Genomic DNA, 22542 nt, shown 5'->3' on the forward strand with positions numbered 1-22542 from the left:
CTGAGTTTATTTCTTGATTCCTGCCAAGAGCACCAGGCAGGTCCCACCCACACAGATGTCATAGGGCTAAGTCAGTTAAATATGTGACTTGATCCTTCAAGAAGATTCAAAAAATCAAGATTACCTATATGTGTATGCCAACCTGGGGACACTTCGTACAAAAAAAGCACCTTGTCTGAAAAGGATGAGACTCCTCCCTTGCCATTTCTAACATGCCTGCAATGATACTCTCCCAATTCCCAGCAGTCAGCATGTCTTAACTTAGATACCAGTGCAGAACACTTGAAAACTGGATGCAGGGCATCGTGTATCAGAAGAATTTTCTAGCAAAGTATATTATAATCATACTGCTGTTTATCTCCAAAGTGGAAGAAATAGCATTTTCGTTGTATTCAGAGCACTACTTACACCAGCTTCCCTCCCTTGACCCTCCCCTCCAAAAGCCTCCTTTTACACAAAGTCATCTTCAAAATGACAACTATCTTTCTAGCCCAGTCAACTTGCATCCCATCAGCTGAAGGCTGGCAAGAGAGAAGAGAGAGAAGGCCCTTAGGACCAGATTTTCTCTGCCGTAAATCAGCATAGGTCCTATGAGCCCAAGTCAGCAGAACCAGTTTATTCTACCGAAAGTGCTGCCTGAGGAACCCTGGCAACATTTCATATAATAGAAACGTCCAAAATGAAAGCTTCATCTATTTCCTCTTCACAACCTGCATCACACAGCAGCTGAGGGGCATCTTTGTGCTTCCTCCATATCAACTGTATTCCTGTCCATCCTGCCCAGGTTCCTCCCTCCTTCCAATGCTCCACGCTGGCCCCAGATTTGCTACAACTAGTCCTGCCAACAGAAGCATCAGCTGAGTCATGGGAGATGACCACATCAGCCAAATGCACTAAAACCAGACAAGGGAAGGAGAAAATTCTCTTTCCCCCCCAGTCTCAGACCCCAGCAAACACGGCTTGGAGTCTCTCTCCTCCACCATGTGCCCACTGTCACCTTGGATCAGCACAAGTGCCTCATCCTGAAGGTAAAATGACAGGAGTAACTGGCTTCATGTATGTGCTTGGATAACATACTCATCCCACGCAGCCACCCACTGTACGATCTATGTAAGCCATCAAGGCAAAAAGAGATGACAGCTTCAGTACTGCCACTGAGGGGCACAGCCTCCGTTATGGATGCTAGCAGTCCCACATCCCCATCAGTTTTACTCAGGAGCTCGAGTCCCCTTCAGGGGCAGCAGAAATTATCTCTTCATCTATTTCTGCAAAGAAAAGATTAAAACTGGGATGCGCTTAATTTGCTTTGAAGTCCAAATCTCTCCTAAGACACAGCTAAGGCAAGAAAATTGCAGGGTCCCACTCTTACTGCAGGTTTCAATGGAGCAACAGCTAAGGTGGTAATAAACAGCCTGTTTTCACACCCTTACTCCACACTCACTCCCTGCCCCCTCCTCCCCCAGCCCAGAAAGCCTCTCATGTCCAGCCATGCCTCTGTGGTGGTACCGTGAACTCAGCTCTTCCTGACACTGCTGATGACAGTAACTCCTGTCATCTGGGAAATGTGTCACAAGTGACAGAAAAATGCTTTGCCAAAACAGGAGCAACAGTCCCCAAACACCAGCAAGTGAGGAGCAACGTGATAGGAAGTGTTATCCCAAGCAGAGCCACCATTACTATTGCATTCAGGTCAGTGACTCAAATAGGCAAAAGAACAAGCACAAAAGGTCTTCAACAAAATGATGGTCACTTTTCAAGACTAGTGATGCCTTGAAATGAATCCATTCTGCAGTGGAAGCTCACTGACAGACAAATGAGTAAAAATGGGTAGTCAAAGAATTTGAGCCCCATATCATAAAAACCCTTCACTCTGCAGTAATCCTTCCTCTGCCCTTTCTCCATGCCCTCTGCTCTCCCCATAGATACACATGAAAACACTTCTGTGATCCTTCCCCTGATCCCTCCTCCGACAGCACCCCTGTGGTTCTTCCCAAATGTGGCTATCAAGACCACCGCCCCTTTGTCCAAGGTTATTGCAGCCAGCCCACCGTGCTTGGTGGCTGTTGGCTCCCACACAGATGCTTGTAAATTATAACCATGCCACCTCTTCATGCTCCCTTTGCAACAGTAAGTAGATGAGGTGCCTGGAATCTTGCACAACCCAGCATAACTCCCACGTCCCCTCCCTCAGCCTTCTGTGGGAAATCAGCTTTGGTCAGAGGGACAGAGATGGCCAACCAAGCCAAAAGAAGCTCGAGGCCAACACCAACAGAAAGCTTCCAGACTCTGGGTATTTCATCTAGTGAGCACTGAAAACTTTTTTAATTCTATGTCGTCCATTTGTGTAATCTGTGGAACTCAATGCTATAAGAAATAAATTAAGTACTCTAACTAACACTCAGAGGAAAAATAGATGTGCATGGGACACTCAAAATACCCATAGATTCACCAGATAGGATGCATCCCTCCTCTTGCTCCAGAGAATACTTCTACCTCAGCAATGTTTGTGAAACTTGCTAATGTGTATGGAAAGCTGGAAAGGCCCTTTTTAAATGAGCATCTGCTGCCTCACTGGGCCAACCTCTTGCTTTGGCCTAGCAGCCAAGCCCATATGGACCTGAGAGAAGGCAGAAAGGCACAATCGGAGGAAATGTGGCAGGCTGAACACGTGAGCTATGGTCTTAGAACACTGGGAAGCTATGAGGCATGGAGTTGTTGAGGGAAGTGGCGAGCTGGGGCAGTTACTGGAGAATCATGAAGAAATCTCTATATTTAAGAAGAAAAAGCAGAGGAGGGAAAAGGCCAGAGCCAGGGAAGGAGGGGTGTTTGTGACTCACTGGGATGCATGAAGCAGCAAGGAGATGGTTCTAGACAGGCAGCAGGCAAGCCAGCAGATTTTTGGGAGTGACGAAGGTGCACCAAGTGCAGCTGAGCATCTTCTCACCTTCAGTCTCCTGGTATGATTCCCCAGAGGGAAGGCAGCTCTATCACGCTCTGAAGGTTAAGCTGTGCCTTCTGCCTGGCACAAGAGCATAGTGCAGCCAATGGGTAAAACTGCAAAAGCAAACCCCAACACTGCCAGGAGGGACAGGCTTTATTTTTAGCTGGGACACCAGCAGGGTCACTGCTGGTGCTGCGTTTCCCCACGGAAGCCAGGGTTTCATGAAGTGTGCTGTGTGCGCAGGGTCACTGCGGGAGAAACATCTGTCAGGTCAGCTTTGGGGAGATGGATTATTTAAGTTAGAGAAAAGGAAACATTTACTAGAAGAAGTGAACCTGAAACTACTCTGGAAGGTTAAAATGAAAGGAAAAAATGATGCTTCAAGAGTCAGAGCAGGTGGTAATTTATGTGAGGCCAATGTCTAGCGCACCTATCTCCAGGATGCTCATACAGGAGAATACCCCATCATGTTTAACTCCAGCAGCATCCCCTCTGTTTGCCTCCTATAACCTCCTATAACCCAAGCTTTCTTGTCTACGGGCTGTCAAAACAAAAGCAGTAGCAAGTTATTGTCCTTCATAAGAATCTCTCACAAAGGAAACGCATACAGAGACCCACCTTGTTTCGCACCTTCAAGATAATGACGAGACCTCCACTTCACTCTGCTCCTCAGGTCCTCAAACGAGGGCTCCCAATTAGCTCCAAGGCAGGCAGTTTTTCCAGGACTCACCCACAGCAAGTGCATAGCAGCAGCACAAACTTAGCCTGCAGCGGTCTCATGAAGACCTTCCTTGCTAGTGGGTTTTGTGGGTTCAAACCTAATAAAACAGTTGGCACTGCTCCCACTTGCACTGTCAGGGAACGCAGTCTGGAGGCTTCAACGTGTAGAGATTGTTGTTGATAAAGTGCTGAATATTAGTGTGAAGCTTTCAAGGGACTTGAAAGAATTGAGAGCAGAGGGGAAGTTCTCATTTTATTCTCTTCTTGAAAAACTTGAGTCCATTTGGCATGTTGCATCTGAGAAATAGCTTGGCCCAGACTCTCTGATTTGTTTTAATCAGGATCAACCCCTATGCATGTTTTTAGGAAGATTTTATATTAAAAATTATTTTATCTTTTTTCTCTGCCGATTCTTGTGCCTCTTAATAGCTTAAGAAGTGCTTTGCACACTCCATCACTATATTAGGTTCTTTGCAACTAATTTGCATTCAGCACTATCCATTTCATCAAGAGCAGACTTCAAGGCTGAACCAACTCCAAGCCTTAACTGCTGCACGCAATTTAGGCAGCAGCTTTACAGGTGGAAGCAGGGGTTCTTAAGCCAGCCTGAAAATTCTCCACCTCTGGTCATTTTTTCCCACTCTGCTCTAGCTCTCTCTTTTTTGTTGGCAGAACTGTTTGCACGGCTAGGGCATGAATAAGGATGAGGAATCTATCTGGCCAAAAAGCAAGCTGAACCCACCACCTGGCCACTCATGCCACTACGCCAGTATCCTGCAGGTGGGGGACAGGAGCAGGAACAAGCAACCAGGGTGGGAAAGCTGCAGGAAACAAGGTCCAAATAACAAGTGTGGCAAGTGCATTAGCTGTATGGCAGAGGCAGGTTTGCCTCTTGCAGCAGTGAATCCTGTAATACCTCATGGACCATGAAACAGCCTTGTCCTGCCACATAAAGGCAGAGACATATCTCTGCCTCCATTTTCCCAACTAATGTGCATGTTCAAGGGTCACTGAGTAATTCCAACTAAAACCAAAGAAGAGGATAAAGGTGCTTATTAAGGTTAACTTTAAGCTCAACATCAAGATATTACTTCCCAACAAGGAATGGCCCCCTCAAGGCAGTAAACCAAGACATCCAGGTCTTAATGACCCAAGACAAAGTTTCCTGAAAGCAAAGAGTATGGAGAGCAAAAGGACAGCTTCTTCACAGAGAGCATTATTTTGAGTACCCATCCATGATCAGTGCATGGCAGAGGCAGAGCTGCCTCTCCTAATTTGGGTGTGGGGAGCTGTGGCAATGGTGTGTTTCACAGCCAGCCTGGACCCTGGTGACAAACTCTCTCCTACTGCTACTTGCATTGAGGGGAGCTAGGACACATCCAGAGTGAGATGTAGCCCGATTGCAGAGCGAGGAGCAGATATGCTCTAACTCTCCCTGCTTTTGCTCCCACTCTGGTGAAGGAAACCAGTTTTCACCAGCATGCAGCACATGAACGCACTGGTAGGGCACCTTGTGTTGTCGGCATTGGAGTCCCACATTCAGTTCTGGACACGTCACCTTCAACACAACCTCAGCAGCCAGATCTAAGTGCCCTCTCACAGGTACATCCCTGCATCACTACACTTCTTTTGATTAAAACTGTATTCTGCAGTGCAGCCTCCAAGTACCAGTCTAGGAGAGGGAGATGAAAGCAGTGGCAATGCAGTCTTATCTGTCTATAGTTTCTAAAACTCTTTGGCACCTCACTGGTTGCAAAACATGCCCAGCAGCATAGGATATTTAGTATTGCTGATTGCTCTTGACCTGGCTGTCTCTGCTGCTGTCCTGAGTTAGGTGGCTTAGGTAAAAAGACAGCAGAGTACAGGAAGGCAGCAAACAGAGCAAGTTCACTTTTGTAGCCTTAAAATAATCTGCTATTGAATGGAAACAGAAGCTTCTCCCTAAATCTGAGTGCTCTGGAAGAGCTCCCTGTTTTATTATGATGGAAAATCCTCATTGGAGTGTTTCATTAGAAAACAAGCTATCATAAAAGAAATGTTAGGAGCCCTAAGCTCCCTTCTCTCCCATGATGTCAACTGTCAGAGACATCAATGACAGCTCAGCTATGTGATCAAAGGCTCCAGCAAGCAGCTTTAAAGACAGAATTACCAGGAAATTGAGAGTAGAAGGAGCATAGGGGCATGATCATCAGCTACCTATAAATGCGTCTTATGGGGCAAACTAATTACTTTATAATGCCACACTGCAGGAACAATGGCACCTGGGTCTATTCATTGTGACACTGCCAAGATGGGGTTGTGGTGGTACCTTCAAAATGGCATGACACATCCCTGCCACCTCATGTTTTGCTATTCCTGCAAAACTCAGTGACAGAAGCGCCTAGGGGGGAGACTGGGAGGCCATCATGCTGAACTCCATGCTTTCACATCCGTGATGGCTTTCAATGAGAGCTTGCAGTTTAAAGCACTAAGGCAGAGGGGAAGCAGGGAAGCCAACTACAGTCTATACCATGTTAGTCCTCAAGCAGCCCAGAAGACCACTGCACCTGCAGGAGACTGAAGGTAGTTCCCAGATTTCATTCTGCAGGTAAGCAGGGACATGAGCTGGAGCTCCTCTCCAGCCCCAAACCCCATGTCACCAAAATCAGCAAGTGCGGGACCACAAGCTCTGCAGCACAGGTGTTTTAAAGGTTCCCCCAGAACAGCTTGTCATCTATGTAACCTCTCAATGCATGAAACTCTTCAGGACAGGGACTATAATTTACTAGACATTTGTATAGCACTTGGAAACATGGGCCCCCAACCATGCCTGTAGGAGTTACCGTTATCAAACAGTAAATCAACAAAAGCATTAATCTATGCCACAATACCTAAACACAGTGGGTGATTGTAGGTGGAGCATCACAAGTATCAATTTCCTGGCTTCAGAGACTTTTTTCCTCCTATTAAGATATTTTCGCCTTTGTAATTTAATTTCCTTCGCTTTTTTTTTTTTAATATAGAATTAGATATTACTGCCTGGTTTAAAAAAAAATTGGCCAGCAATCAAAGCCATCTTTTTAACTGTGAAGCACATGAAAGACATCTGAAACAGGACAGCAACAAAGAACAAGGAACTATTTGTCAATGCCACTTGGTCATTGGGGAAGCTTAGGGGAGGAGACTGATGCTGTTTGTTTAAAACAAGCAAACAAAACCCTGACAGACAGACCATTTATCTGTATAGTGCTTCACTTGAAAATATTGGCCGAGGGAATACATCCTCACTTGGTTTCTAATAAAAGTGCTGACACACTCTGTCATGGCCTTTCCCTGCCTTGGGGATGGAGGATGCCTCTCTGAGGAAGGACCCTTTGAAAATGACGGATATATGTGGGCTCAGGCACAACACAGCAGCAGGCCAGCCTAGGCCCTAAGCAACCTCTCTACCTGTCCAACCCGCAATACCATAACACCTGCCTCTCTCAGATCAGCCTCATCTGACTTCAGACCCACCAGTTTCAGAGGAAAGCAGAAGAAGCAGGCAGGCTGGATTCATCCCCTTTTCCTTTCTACAAGCCAGTCAAGCCAAGGAGCAATGCCCTGAGTGCTCTACAACTGCTATGCAGAAAAACTGCTCATGACTCCCAACAACACACCCTGTTTCAGTCAGACAGGGCAGCTCCTGCCCTCACCACGGCCCAGTAAGAGCCTGCAGAGCACAGCATGGTTAACAAGCCAGGCCATGCTTGCTATGTGCTCCATGTGCACTCTCCTGTTTTGGGTGCTGGTGTTGAAGACTGCTCCAACACTGCCCAAGGTGAGGGAAAGGACTATCTCACCTGATGATGGCATCTGCCATCCCAGGTGTCACCCTGTCAGGTGGCAGCTTTGTAGAGCAAGGGGCAATCTCTCTGCAAAGGACAAGTGTTACACAAAGTGGTGTTAGGATGGCTACACATCTGCCTTTTTCTCACATCCTGTCACCCACTAGTTATTGTAACTGTGTCCTCACCAAATCCCCACAGGGCGAGAAAAATACCATTAATGATACAAATGAGATCCAGGAGATAAATGTGCCTAGCAGAACACTGAAGGTATGCCAGAGACCAGAAACCTACTTGCATTTCCACTGCTCTCACACAGGATCTCTCAGCAGCGGGATTACCACAATCTGTCCTACCTTGGGCATTTGGGAAATGCTTAAACCACCCACTTATTAAGAGCAGGACTCATATTTGGCTTAGGGGGAAAAAAACCAGACAGCAGTACTGCACCTTTTAAGTAGGACTCTCTACCACCATCAGTCCTCTCCTTCCCCACCCTGGTTGATATTACACCCTTCTGTTTACAACACGGGGTAACCAATTTTCCTGCCATCACACTGCACACTCATGGCAGAACTGAGGGCCCCTGGGCTGCTCTTGCTCCTCCCCAGCCAGCCTTCGGCAGTAGCTGGACATGCTCTTTTCCAACATCACTACTTCTGTTTAGGAAACAAGTATCGTTCCAGTTGAACACAGAAGAATGAACATAAGCACCACCACTGGCTCCCCAAACCATGATCAGAGTAAACGAATGTTTTCAACAGCAGTGGATGGAGCAGGATGAGGGACTCTCTAGAAATGTGTATGCCATAGGGGAGTGATGCCTCTCCCCGCTGCACCACACCTAGAGAGCACTCTCAAGGCCTCTGTGTCTCAGCAGTTCCCCAAAGCCAGCTCTGGTCTCTAGGGTCTCCTGCTAGCCTCCCAGAGAGCATGGGATGAGTGCTCCTGAACGGGAAGGTGCTACCGACTGTTACCTAAGCCTTCCAGCCCTGTCCCCTCCACAAATAAAAAAACAGCTTGATGAAATCAACCTTTTGCTTCATAGATGTGAGGAATTAAAGGAATATACATATAAACACAAGGAGGGGGAGGATGTGCGTACAGCACCCCTTCTCACCTCAACTGTCCCTCCAGTGTCTCCCCTTAAATCTGAAACAGATTTTTAAGGTGAAATCCCCAGAACAAAGCCAGGGATAAAACAAGAAGTCAGGAACCCAACCATTACACTACAGCTCCATTGGAGGAGGTAGAGGGGGAAATGGCCATGGCCTCATGTTTTAGAGTATCAGTAAGAAAAAAAACCCAAAACAGTTGCAATGGTTTCATCTGTCATCCAGAGTGATTGATCCTTTAGATACAGGTGAAAAGCACAAAACCCTGAAGCAAGGCTGGGAGAGACGAAGAGTATGAAACCACCCCACATATGGGTCAGCTCTCATGCGTGCGCATGTATGTGTGTGTGTGTGTGTGTGTGTGTGTGTGTGTGTGTGTGTGTGTGTGTGTGTAGAATTCCTCTTCCCCTGCCATGGGGGGCTGCGGGCCCGCCGGCAGCCCCGTGCCCTATTTAGGGCAGCGCCTGGCGCAGCGGCTATATTTGACACCCGGGGTAAACAAGCCGGCCCCGGCGGACGGAGCGCGACAGCTGCCCGGGACGGCGCCCCCGGTGCCCCCACCCGCGGCCGGGGATGGCCCGGCACGGACTCCCCCGGCGGAGAAAAAAAAATTAAATAAAAAAAGGAAATTTAAGGGGGGAAGAAAAAAAAAAAAAAAAAAAAAAGGAAATTTATAGCCCTGCATGAGAGCCGCTTCCCTCGCCTGGCAGCCCCGGGCAGAGCCGTTCCCCCAGGGCCCCCGGCATCCCTGCGGGCCGTGCCGCGCCTCCGAACCGGGGCACCCCCGCCCGGCGGCGGGAGGGATCCCGGGGCCGCCGCGCGCGGTGCCGCGGGACCGGGCTGGTGCTGCCGCGCACGCCCCGCCGGAGCCCGCCCGCTCCGCCAGGCCCCGGCCCCGCAGCGCCCGGCCCGGCCCGGCCCGGAGCCCCCTCCCCGCCGCGCATCCACCCCGCAGCGCCCGCTCCGCGCCGTGGGCAAAGCCCTGCCTCCGCAGCACAAATACACACACGCACACACACACACACGGGCACGGAGCCGCCGTGGCGCCGGGAAAACAGCAGGAATGAAGCGAGCTCCCAGCACCTCGGCAACGCGAATTCCCCCCCATCCTGGGAGATGAGCCCGCAAAGAGCCCTCGCCCCCTCCACCCCCACCCCACCCCAGCACCCCCCGCTCCACGGCCATTCCCGTGCAAGGCATGGAGCCCCGCTTGGCAGCAGGACACTTGCCCGCCAGCCTCGCGTCTCCCACGGAGAGGGGGTGGCACCCCCTTACTTACCCTTTCTGGCAGCTTTCCTGACTTTTTTTTGGAGGGTCGGGATGGGGGATGGGGGAGAGGGGGGCTCCGCTGGCTCCCCAACACAAATCCTTCCGGTTCCTAAAGGGAGCTCATCGCATCTCCCGGTGATTCACCGACGGTGTGTGTGGGTACGGGGGGGTTCGCCTTTGCATGTCAGTCCAAGTTGCCTCGCTCGCTACAAAACCTGTGCTCCCTTTTGCAGCTGTCAGGGAGAGCGGGGAGGTGCATCTGGAAAAGGGGGTGGGGGTGGAGGTAAAATGTTGATAAATCCACCAGCCTTGATCTTCAGCTCCGTGCGGTGGAGTTTGGGGAGGGAAGGGAGATCTGGCGAAGGGGGAGGAGGGCGAGGAGGACGGAGATGAATGGGGGTCGAGGGAGGGGGGAAGAGAAAATGGATTGTACCCCAGATTGCCACTGAATCTGCTGGGCTTCCCCCACTCCCGCGCTCACACCATCGGGGCTCGGTCCAGGCTTCCCAGCATTACGGTGCACAGCAGAGCGCTGAGCCTGATTTCTGGGAGCCAGCGAGGTTTGCACAACTGCAGCAAGAAGCCAAATCAAAAAGCCAATCTGCGAGCCTCCAAACTCCACGTCACCTATCAGCTGGGAGCGAGCGCTGCAACAGAATTACAAGCCATGCATATTTATTCCTCTGAATCCAGGGGGGGATTTTCAGATCGTTTAAAGCAAGGCACGGTAAAACCAAGGCAAACCCTTTCCAAAATAAATGAAGGCAGAGCACGTCTTGCATGTAACACGCACACACACACACACCTCTACGAGGTCTCTGTCAGTATATACAGATAAAGATATACACTCACAGAGCGGGGATCACTCCTGTACCCTCCAAGTATATTGACTTGACTTTGTGTATTTCAAGGAAGGGAGGGGAAGAACACGGTAGCTGAGCCTCAGAAAAGACGATATTGATTGCATATCTGAAATTTAAAGCATCTGCCAAACACTTCTGAGAGATTAAATATAGGCAATATAATTGCACACACAGAGTTGGTCCTGGTATTTATTTGAAGCTGTGTGCTTTGGTTTATACTTGCAGAAACCACCCGGCTATTTTTTTTAACCGAAGTCAAATAACAGGTTATGAGACAGCAAGTCATTTTAGGGCAAAAATACATGTTGCCTCTAAAGTTGTTATTTGACTTTGGCAGAAGACAACTGGGGGCTGGTTTCCAGAACCACGGAACAGGGCAGTAGCACAAGACACATCATAGTGTTTTCACATAGATTTGTCTCCCCTTGTGATCCCCTCTGTTTCCACCACAGCAGTTATGGGCAGACATGTGCCTCCAGAAGATTTACCTTCTGGCATGGCTTCTCACTTCTTTGAAGCCCAGGCACTACAAGGAAACGATCCATGACATGGGGCTATCCTGCCACAGAATGGTCTGTTTCATCCTCCAGAGAGAAGCTGTCCGCACTCCGTTTGTCCCCAGTGATTCCCCATACCCCTGAGGTGATGAGGGCACAAAAGCTTTCTGTCAAGACCGGAGCACATAAGCAAGTGCAAACCATCCCTGTCAAAAGCAGCTGAATAAACTGCCATGAGAAACCTGAGCCCGAGTCCTACACTGGGCAAGAGCTCTTACCTCAGGCAGGCAGAGGCAGCAAACATACAAAGAGAGAAGCGGAAAGGGCAACAGAACACTTACTGGGAGGGTGACATGTAGAAGAGTTGCACCTGCTTCATGCTGCCCAAAATGGATAAGAAAAGCTGCAAATGGGCAGTGGTCCCCTGCAGGAAAGCACATACCACTAAGTCCCTGGAAGTCAGCCGGTAGGTTCTAGTTATGGCTCTACAGGGCAGCCTCTGACCTCACACCTCGGCACAGAAAGGATCCAGAGACCTGGAAAAGTAGTTATCCATACTGTCTGGCTACTTACTTATATTAGTTAGAGAAGGGCATGGAAGCCCAGAGGCAGCAGGGCAGCCAGAGGAGGCCACATAGAGGACACAGTTGCTGCAAACAAATATGAGATGGTGGCACAGAAGAGTACAGAACATCCCATGGGGCCCAGATTCAGCCTTTTATCTCCCCAGATGCCACCTGCCACTCCTGGTGTCCCCAAATAACCCAAGCAAGGCAGCATACCAGGTAAGAACGTGGTATGGGAAGCATATGGGCCAGGGGACACGGCAAGATCTAACGTACTTAAGTGCCTGAGCTCAGGGAGCTGGCCAGCCCCGCACAGGGCTGTAAGCCTGCATGATGCTCCTGTGTGATTTCAGAGAGGCAAAGGTCTTCCCAGTGCTTGGGGGAACACGGGCACATGTGCATGTGTGGCCTAAGGCATTAAAGTACCCAGCAGTCTCATTGGAGCTGTGGAAGAGCTCTTACTGACATCAACACATAAAATCAACATCACAGCATTAATGGCTGAAATCCAGGACTGGGTGGATGCAGGAACTCTGGCACTGGCCAGTGTCACCCAATCTCCAGGTGGCCTCCTCCAAACCTCACACCCCTGCCGGTGAGGACAGACCCCAAGGGTGGCAGCTCTCCAGACACCTCCAACACAGAGCAAAGGAAACCACCCCAGCTGGCACAGGGAAACTCTCCCAACCCACATCTCATCATCAGGCAGTTCCAAACAACTGCTTGTGTTTAAGGCTCAGCAAGAGTGGGTCTGGAGCTGAGGAACTGCAGTAAAAAATGCTCGTCAGGAGGAATAAGCCTTGGGGGCAAAACACAAATTTACAGTTGACAATAACTTAAGACAGACAGAGCTCTTTATGGTACACAGATGTTTTGCTTCACCTCATCCCACTACATAAAATCATGCCTAATACACTTAAGAAATGCTCCCAGGCATTTCCCTCTTCCCTTCCCTTCCATATGGGCCTGATCTTACATTGCTCAGCTCAGGCAGAAATTTTTCATCATGAGAGGGAGTATATGAAATTTTTTATTTCCTTCATCTTAAAGGTGTGTTTGCAAGGTACTAACCTGGGATGAGAGCAACCAAACCCTTAATATAAAAACACTATTAAAAATTTAAAAAACTCCAACTAACCAACCACCTCTTGTTTATATTAACTTTAGCAAATAAAATACAGGAGTTTTAAACTCTTGGGCTGTTTAGCACAATCTCACTAAATAAGCATCGATATTAGTTTTTAATGAATACCAAGATCACTTTATGTTTCACCTAAGGACAAGGGCTAATGTTTTTAAACTGAAGGAGGGTCGATTTAGACTAGATATAAGAAAGAAAGTTTTTACAATTAGGGAGGTGAAACACTGGAACAGCTTGCCCAGAGATGGTAGACACCCCATCCCTGAAAATATTCAAGGTCAGGTTGGACGGAGCTCTGAGCAACTTGATCTGGTTGAAGATGTTCCTGCTCATTGCAGGGGCCTGGAACTAGATGATTTTTAAAAGATCCTTTCCAACTCAAACTATTCTATGATTCTAACCCAAAACCACTGGAAGACTACAAAAACACTAATATGTTAAAAGAGCACAGAACCACAGAATGGGGAAGGTTGGAAGGGACCACTGGAGGTCATCTAGTCCAACCTCCCTGCTCAAGCAGGGTCCCCTAGAGTATTGATATGGTTTGAAGCTGGCTCCCTGCCAAGTCTCCAAACCTTACCACAACAAGTTCCACCCCCCCCCCCCCCCCCCCCCATACCTCAGGGAGAAGAGAAAAAAAAAACAAGAGAACCGAAATGAGAGACAGCTAAAGCAATATATATAAATATATTTGTACTTATATTACATTTATATACAATTGAAATACATGTACAATTTCAAAAGGGAAAAGGGAAAGGGGAGGGGGAAGGCAAAAAGGAACAAAACCAAAATAAAATATACATGATCAATAGCCCAGGATCTAGCAACTAAAGGAATTAGCAAAAGAATACTACTCTCCTTGGGACAACAGAAAGTCGCGCTGGAACGATCGCCGGCAACCTCCATCTCCCAAGGTTGGCAAGGCCTTACCAGGCCTCACTCCCCAACACGACAGACTCAACAGCAGGGAACCTGCACCTCCAAAGCTGCTGGAAGGAAAGAGGGGCGAAGACCTTTCCTCCTTTCTTCTTATACCCTGGCTTATGTAAAAATCGTAGGGAATACTGGGTAAATCTGGGCACTTCCTTGGTTACAAACTGGTCACCAAGGAAGGCCTAGACTAAACTACCACAAGTATATTACTCAGGGTTGTGTCCAGATGGCTTTTGAATATCTCCAGGGAAGGAGACTTCCCAACCTCTCCGGGCAACTGTTCCAGTGCTCAATCACCCTCATAGTAAAGAAGTTCTTCATAAAAGCACTGGGACTTTTCCTGTAAACAGTTGGGACCTTAATCCTTCTCTCAAACCTGTCTCGAAGCTCTTGAGATTTGAAGCAGAACAAGAAATGCAGGCTTTCTTCTTCCTTTCCCTGTCCACCTAAAAATAGTGAAGATTTTTCTAATTTAATCCATAGTTTCAACATCTCATGACTTGAGCCTTCTGCTGGCAACCATGCTGATAATAAAGATGCTGACAACAGAATGTAGCTGATGGCAGCGCTGTTCGTAAAGACAGTGTGCTTAACAAGAATTGACTTGCTCTGCCAGGCCAACAACATCTATTGGCATAAAAACCTGCCAGTGGCCTACAAGTTCCAGAGGAAACTCTGGGAGGTATTAGTTGGGTCTGAAAGGACCTCTTCCTTCCTCTTCATTCATCGGCTATGCACTCAACACATATGGGTAAGAATTTCACACAGTTGCCATCCAAAGTTTCAGGTGGATATGGCCATGTTACTATTTTATTATGGCAGACGTTATGAGCTGTAGGTTTGGCTACACCTTGGAAAGTTTCTACCTGAGCAAGGCCTTTGGAATTGCTCCCACTATTGCTGTCCTCCCACAGTCTTCCAGCCCTTGGCCTAATGACCCAAGAATGGCCACAAACACTATGTACATTGGCCCCTGTTCCTTGAATACAAGCAGCCCGAGTGCTCCTGACCTCAAGTTTGTACCTAAGGGCCTGGCACAGCCCCCTTCTCTCATTCAAGATTTCATCTTGGTGAATCTGTGTTATGTTTTGGGCTATTTTTCCATAGATTCTCTTTTCTCCCTCATCAGCTTTCATCAGGTGCCTGCTCACATTTGTGTCAGAAGGGATGAGATAATGTGACATTTTATTAGTATGATGCATTTGCAGAGCCTTGAAAGAAAGTTCCAAATCTGAGAAAAAATTACTTTCTAGAGGAAAGAGGAAAGGAACCACCATGTAGAAGGCAGCTTCAAGGATATCCATGATTACAGAGCAAATAAACCCAGTTCAAATGTAAAATTCTGTGCTTTATTTTTTTTCCCCCATAAAAGCCTGCTTTGCAAACATGGCTAGAGCTGGGCTTTACACATACATCCTCAACAGTGTGCAAATTCTTATTAGTCATGGGACACCTGGGACAGTCCATGCACTCTTCATGGCACTTCCCATAACCAGTGAATAATTCCTCTACAGATCCTAGCAAATGGGTTTTTGCCACAGATGGACAAGGATTCTTTGTGTATCCTTTGTGCACTGATTAGAAAGGAGCAAAATACCTATTTAATGTTTCTGGTCCACAGATGTGGCTGCGATAGGTGTAGGTTACAGTAAGATCCTCTAGTCTGAATGCAGAGCTTCCCAGGAGTTTAAGTTTAGGGTCAGAGACCACGTTCCTCAGGTCTGGCTTATAAGGAAGGGCCATTCTTTGTGCAGTCATCTTCATCATCGCAACTGAGTGCAGAACAATGCAGAGACAAGCCCACATGTAGGTGACTGATACCGCAAAAATGTCCTGGTCTGGGTTTGCCAAGGGTTTTCTGTGCAAGTGAACATGGACCTAAGGCAACTTTACACAGCATTCAGACACCATTTACAAACACCCAAAGAATAAAAAATAAAAAACTTGACTAAAGACAGCAACTAGTCTTTGGGAGTCCTGGGCAAGTAAAACCCTTGAAAACTTTTGATGAGAAGTGACATCTTCCAAAGAATCTATGTGACAATGGAAAGTGAGGGCACACCTCACAACCAGATTTTGATCATGGTGGAATCCAGGACACATGTTAATTCCAATGTTTTCCATTTTAGCATTGGCTTCAGGAACTAGGTTGATCCATAGATGGACCACTGCAGGGTGCGGAGACAGTGGACATTTGTGGTGGAGGATATCCACCGCTCAGGACAAATACCAGGGGTTTGTCCTGGCAAGCCAGTGCATCCTGGGGCAGGAAACAGGACTAAATCAAAGGGAATTTTTTTCAGCATTCTAAATGCCATCCACAGGTGGTGTTCAGGGGGACCTTCTCAGGTTGAAGAGTTCTGAGACTCCTTCTTTTTGGTGTCTTAGAGCAATAGCTTAATAGCAACTCTATTACAAACTAGGTTATATGTTTTTTGAGGGGTTTTATAAGAACAACTTTTTCTAGAAAGGACCAGTGGGACTCTACAGCTTACAGCATCAGGGTATGTGCCAGGACAAAGGGCACATTCAAAAAGTCCGTTTCAGCTGCAGTGACTCGTAATGAGCAACCACCAACAACACTGCTGGTGATACACCCTTTTCTCAGCTGCAGAAGGCTCAGATTATAGCAGAGGATTGGATCTGCTCCTCTCCCTGCTCCCACTGAGGACTGAGGAGCCTTGCCTCAGAGGAGGAGATTTGGTATGATAGACAACAGCAACACAAATTAACGTGGCAAGAAGCCTATAAGCACATCGGCACATTCTGATCAGTTCTCACACATGTCTTACTGAGGATTTAGCTCACAAAGTTGTCAATTCATTTAACAGCTTCCCAAAATAATTTTGAATTCAAAAAAATCAATGGGAAAAGTTCATTTTTCATTGATTTTGAAACCCAACAAAGACAAAAATCAATTGTACCTCCAGCACTCTGGTTTCCCTGTTAAACACTGGCACCAAGATTTTTTTTTCTGCTTCTTGCACCACCTGCATAAAAAAAAAAATAAAAAAAAAAATCCATGTTTCTTAAACTAAACCAGTGCTTCATGGAGAGGAGGATTCACAGCAATTCTAGAGCAGTAGCTGGTGCTCCAGTCAGGCACCAACACAGGCTGGCTTTCTTGCACCTCTTTCAGACTCTTCCCTCTGCATCCTATGCCTGTATCTTCACATTCTGGATAAACCACTCCCTGGCCAGTGGGCTTGCTAACAGGCTAAAAGTATGCTGTAACGAAAAATAGTTGGGATTATGTTATATTGCACCCACCTACATGAGCAGTGTCTGGCATGGGGTTGTGGGTGCTCAGCACATGGGCAGAAAATCCTGGTGTGGCTGCGGGTACCCCTGTCCTTAACTTCACAGCAGCTTCTGGTGGGCCTACAATCAAGGTTTCATACTATGATTTGTCTCCACTTTGAGCATGCAAAATGCCAGAGCTGATGGTCTCCAACTTCAGTGGCTGTTACCAGGTAGCATAACTACAGACCTTGATAGCACTGTCCAATGGGGATAACAATAAATGCTGGATAAAGATAGAATAAAATTTTACAATTCCCCTACAGTCAATGTAATAATTTTCTTAGCAAAACAGCTGAGACCTACCAAAAAAAAAAAAAGAAACCAAACAAAAAACAAACCACAAAACAAAACAGTTAGAAGAAAGCCGTGCTTTCCTCTAGGAGAATCCAAAATCCTGGTTTATAAAAATCAGGAGGGAAAAAAAAGAACTTTAAAGTGAATTAAGATCATCTGTTAATGAAAGTTAACAGTTTAATTAAAGGAGTGAGCAGCTTGTGCACAGAGAGACAGGAAAGATGCATCCGTCTCTAGGATACACGTGGCTTCTGTCCAGGTCTGGCAGGATCCAGGAAACACGTATGGGATGAACACTTCTGGTACAAATCTGTCCCCAGACTGCTCTGGTGGTGGTGGTAGGACAGAGACAGTCTGCCTGGGAAGAGGCCTGCCATTGTGACACCACACAAGGCCTGCCATCACCCTCAGCTGAAGGCTTGCCTTTTAATACATAGTTATGTTGCCAAATCATCCTTCTGATAGATGTAATGTTTTGGGATTAAGTGGATGATAAAACATTGTCTATCCCTTTAAGTATTAATTTATTCAGGTTCTCCTAAAAGTTGAGTTTACAAGAGTATTATCTCTTGTTTTAAAAAAGTGCACAACCACAAAAGGACTTAGGTACATGCAACATATACCTATATATGCTTAGATCCCACTGAACACAGCCCACTTGCTGCAGGCAGGCCATCACAGCCCACAGCAGTCCCACAGGATTGCTCCAACAACAGAATCCCACCCTCAGAGCAGTGAAAATAATTCAGATGGAAAGAAGTTAATTTGTGGAGGAGAAAGACACACTCAGCTGTATGCTCAAAAGATAGGGTGGTCTTCCATAGCCTGGGTTTTCTTTCTAAAGGGGTTTCTTTTACACGCAATATGCATTTTGTCCTGTACTTTGTACACAGTCCTGCATTCAGCCTCTGCCCTCTCCTCTGCCCCTTTCTGTACACTGTCTCCCACCTGCACCTCCCTCTCGCTCTTGCTCCTCTCACTATGCTGCGCCTTTAAGCCCCTCTTTGTGTCATTGCTATGGGGACATGGGTTTAGCTGTTGCTCTTTGTCAACACATCACATAAACTGTGAACTTAGAATAACTCCCTCTTTCTCTCCATAACTGATTCATATCCCATAATGTGCAGAAGCAGTTTTTTTCTGGAGATAACAGGGGGAATAACTTGAAATGGCAGAAGCACTTCAGCCTGGAGAGTCTTGAGCTGCCTATCTCGGGCTCTCAGGGCACTCCTGGCAGAGGGAGGAGCCAAAAATGGCCATTTTCCACAGGCTCAGGACTGTGTGGTTTCTCACATTCATTTTTGCACTGCTGGCCACCTTGCAGCTACAAAGCAGTATCTTCCACTTTCGGGAATCCCAGTCACAGGGGGCTCATAGCATTTTTTCCCAAATACACCAAATACACCCCAAAGGCCAGGAGCAGGAACAACAGGTAGAAAAACCTGCCTCATCTCCACATGCCAGTAAGAGATTTGTCAGGGTTCACAGCTGCACCACCCACCTGAACCACACTTGACAGGAGTGACCCAGCATCACTCAGCACAGCTGACAGCAGACAAGACCCAGCTGGGAACACTCAGTGTCTCGCAGTAGAGCCCTAACATACCACGTGCTTCCTTTAGACTGGGCATTCCAAGCCTCTTCTTCCACCTTCCTAATTGCTCGCAACTGGGAAATTAGGATTTTGGGAACTGCTACTTGGCTACAAAATTTCCAGCTAGCAGGTCCCAGAGCTACAGGAGGGGCAGGTAGGTACTGCTGGCAGAGGAAGACCACACAGCCTCTTTGCCTCAGAAGCCCAGCCCAGAAGCCACTACAGGCAGGTATCACACATGCAGATTAAGTACCAACTCCACAAGCCTTTTATAAAGTCTAAACCATGGGAAAATGCCACTTACCTTAATGGGAAGAGCAGCAGAACCTGAAGCAAACACCAGAGCTGAGAGAAGACTGAGCCCCAAAGGCCAGCAGCAAGCAGGAACTGAAAGCAGAACCATGTTCCCTTCAGGATCTGCCCTGGCGTGCCCCAGGAGGCCCAGCTCTCAGGCACAGAGAGCAGATGCATGCTCCAAGCAGGCTGCCTGGCAGTGTGGGAACAGGGTGATGACAAGCTGCAGGTGGGGTCCAGGCCCCTGGGAGCATGCTGCTTCCCTTCTGTGAAGGCCAGGTACCTCCCTTTGCCATGCCCTAGGTGTGTCTTGCAGGAGTCCCTCTGGGGTGACAGAGCCCTCGCTCTTGTACTGCCACCACCCCCTCTCTTCCTGGGGACAGGAAGTCTCTGTGAATCCATATAAGCTCCCCAGACACTGCATCCATATGCTGTTCCCTGCCCCAGCCTGCACTCAGGTCATATACACTGCATCCAGGGTCCTCAGAGTGGCCTGGATTTACTTCTGAACTGGAAATCAAAGGTACTGACAATGCCAGAAGCAATTTCCAGGTACATCTCCTAGTCATCACCCATGCAGCAGAACAGGCTCCTGAGTTCCAGCAGCAAGCAGACCAAGTCACTCGACCAGCACCCAGGAGACCTGCTGGTTCCAGCCCTACCTTAGCTTACTCGGGGAGCTTCAGCAGTGCCAGGCAACTCCTCAAATGCAATGGCAGTTACTGATCTCCCAAAGGCACTGCAAGGGCTAATTGCTTGACCCTTGGTTGTGATGTCCTCCAGAAGATGAAGGTGTAATTCAGCACGCCCATTATGTGGCTCATTCCAGAAGTAGTACTTACTAGGCAAGGGAAATGGCATCCTAGGAGAAGCAAAGCAGCTTCCTTCCCTAGCACTATGTCTTTGCTCACACTGCAAGAGCAGTAGGTCCTGCAGTGCTTGGATTTCCTTTCATCTAGTTCTGCTATGAACCACTGCACTCCCCCTTCAGCTGCTGTCCCTACTGCCATCCTCTCACTGGTTTCAGCTGCATCTGGAAATGGACTGAGCCCTCACTTACTCAGTATGGTTATATTCCTTTGGTATTCCATTTAACATCTTTCTAGTGCCTCTTCAAGTACTTTCTTGTTAGTGAGAAGGAGAGTGGAGGGATGGCTCCGTGCCATGCAGGGCACAGACGGTGCTGTGACTGCTGCTAGAGACTAGGGACAGCCAAGCCATTGGCTGCTGCAGCCACCCCTGGGGAAAAGATCCAGGCTCCCCTCTTCTCAACTGGCTAGTGGAACATTAGCACCTTGGCATCTCCCCTCTGGACAACACTATCCTGTGGACCACTAGGCATCCAGGCTGCCACCCGTCACCTACCACATTCAGAAGCCTGGCAGCAGGTCTCTGGCTAAGGTCAGAGACAGACCCACTGGTCTGTCAGTGGTCAGTCTTCACTCACCCAGGGGAGGTGAAGGGCATAGCTTCCACTTCACATGCTGTAGCGATTTTAATCCCATCCCTGTAACAGGACGCAGGGAAAAAATCATGCAATAGAGCCATGAGGTGAAGCTCATTTCTTCATGCCTTCAGAAAGAGAGGAACCAGGAAACACCTTTTATCTAGCCTCTGCCTAGACAGTTTCCTCCTCATTTCTTTATTGGTGGGTTTATGGTTTTTCACTGCCTTAATGAGACAGAGCTGCTGCCATGTGGTATGGGGACAGGTTGCAAGAGCAACTCCCTTGTTGGACTTGTTTGGTAGGTGTATTGAGATTTTAAGTCCTTTGTCAGCTTCCATGAACAATGAATGTGTTTTCAAAAAAGGGAAAAAATAAAAGAGAAAAAAAGATATTATTAGAAGGAGCAAAGCCTCAATGAGTCCCATCACTTCCCCAGCTGCTGCTGTGTCTAATCATTTTCATAGTGTATCAGGAAGTGTAAAATCACCGATTAATTTTATAACAGAGGTTTTTATCACAGAAGGTGGGGATGTGAAACCTTCCTCTCCTGAATGCAATTGCAGCTGTGGGTTCACTTTCAGCTACTCAGTCTTTCCCCTTACCCCAGGTACCACTGGGGAAGGAGATGAGAGAAAACAGTCCAAAACAGGTCACCTATTTTCTTTGATGAAAACAGGCAGATGAGTGCCAGTCCTTGCTACAGAAGCCTCCCAGGATGCTAAGGTACTGAGCAGGGGAAGTTCCCTTCACAGATTTCTCACCAGCACAGAAGTAAGTAAGACACATGCATGTTTCCTCTGGCTATTGCACATCTCAGCAGCAGCAAGGGCAGAGCTCTGAGCCTGGGTGCTCTGGCTGTGAAGCATCAAGCACTGAGACTCAGCCTCCAGGCATTGTCTGAACTGTCTGAGCATTCATGGCTCTTGGCCAGGTCAAGGGTTCCCACATCTTGTAAGACCAATTAATGAAACACAAACTCATGAACTCTGGACAGCTGGAGAACCTAAGGACAGTTCGCCCTCACCCACATTCAGAGCTGCCAATGTGAGACCTCTCCCTTACCCAATTTTACAAAGTGCAACAAGATCCCAACCAGCCCGGTGTTACTGCAGGGCACAGAGGAAGGTGTGGAAAGCTTCCAGTCACTGGATCAGAGTACAGATTACAAGGAGATCAAGCCAAATCCTGATCCTATGGAAATCAGCTGGAACTTTGTCACTTTAAGAAGTATAGTCCACACCACTCTATGAGAGCTGCTGAAGAGCCATGAGAAGCAGTGCAGAGCAGTAGAGGGCAAGAAGCAAAGCATGCTGCATCTAACACCTTCCAAGGGGAATTCACAGAAGCAGAATGAAATTTGTACTCTGTTCAGAATGTCACAGCCACATCGGTGGAGCATAATAGACCTTTAATGACAACTGCTGAGTTGATGCCTGCTACTAAAAGCCAAGATCACAGACAAACAGGTCATTGGTTTGCTCCTGACCTTGAACTGGACTGGAAGCTATTGCAGTCCCACTGGCACTGTCTCAGCCTCTCAACAAGAAGAGTACAACATGCACGGAGACCTCCTGACACAGCCTACATCCCCTGGTATGCTGCAGGTCCTCCTCCTTCACACACCAGCCTGGCACAAGGTCACTGTCCACCCTGGCATTACACTCTGTTTATTATTTAATGAGCCTGGTGGGGAAGGGGCACAAACCTGGGGCAGCAATGATGAACCTGGTTCCCTGGCATGGAATGGTGTTAGCCAGCA

At 47.8% G+C, this 22542-nt stretch overlaps 1 protein-coding gene across 1 annotated transcript in view; it reads right to left on the bottom strand.

The window, feature by feature from the left end:
- The window catches only part of SLC8A3 (solute carrier family 8 member A3), a 114218-nt gene extending 103826 nt beyond the window's left edge, over window positions 1–10392 (bottom strand). The window contains exons 1-2 of the mRNA XM_027642080.1: window positions 10285–10392; window positions 9862–10110 (exon numbers count right to left, since the gene is read on the bottom strand). The gene's annotated coding sequence lies outside the window, so the exon portion shown is untranslated. The remainder of the gene's footprint in view (window positions 1–9861; window positions 10111–10284) is intronic.
- Window positions 10393–22542: the final 12150 nt, after the last annotated feature.

This window comes from Corapipo altera, unplaced genomic scaffold, assembly GCF_003945725.1.
Source record: "Corapipo altera isolate COAL_440 unplaced genomic scaffold, ASM394572v1 23b, whole genome shotgun sequence".
In the NCBI taxonomy this organism is placed as follows: domain Eukaryota; kingdom Metazoa; phylum Chordata; class Aves; order Passeriformes; family Pipridae; genus Corapipo; species Corapipo altera.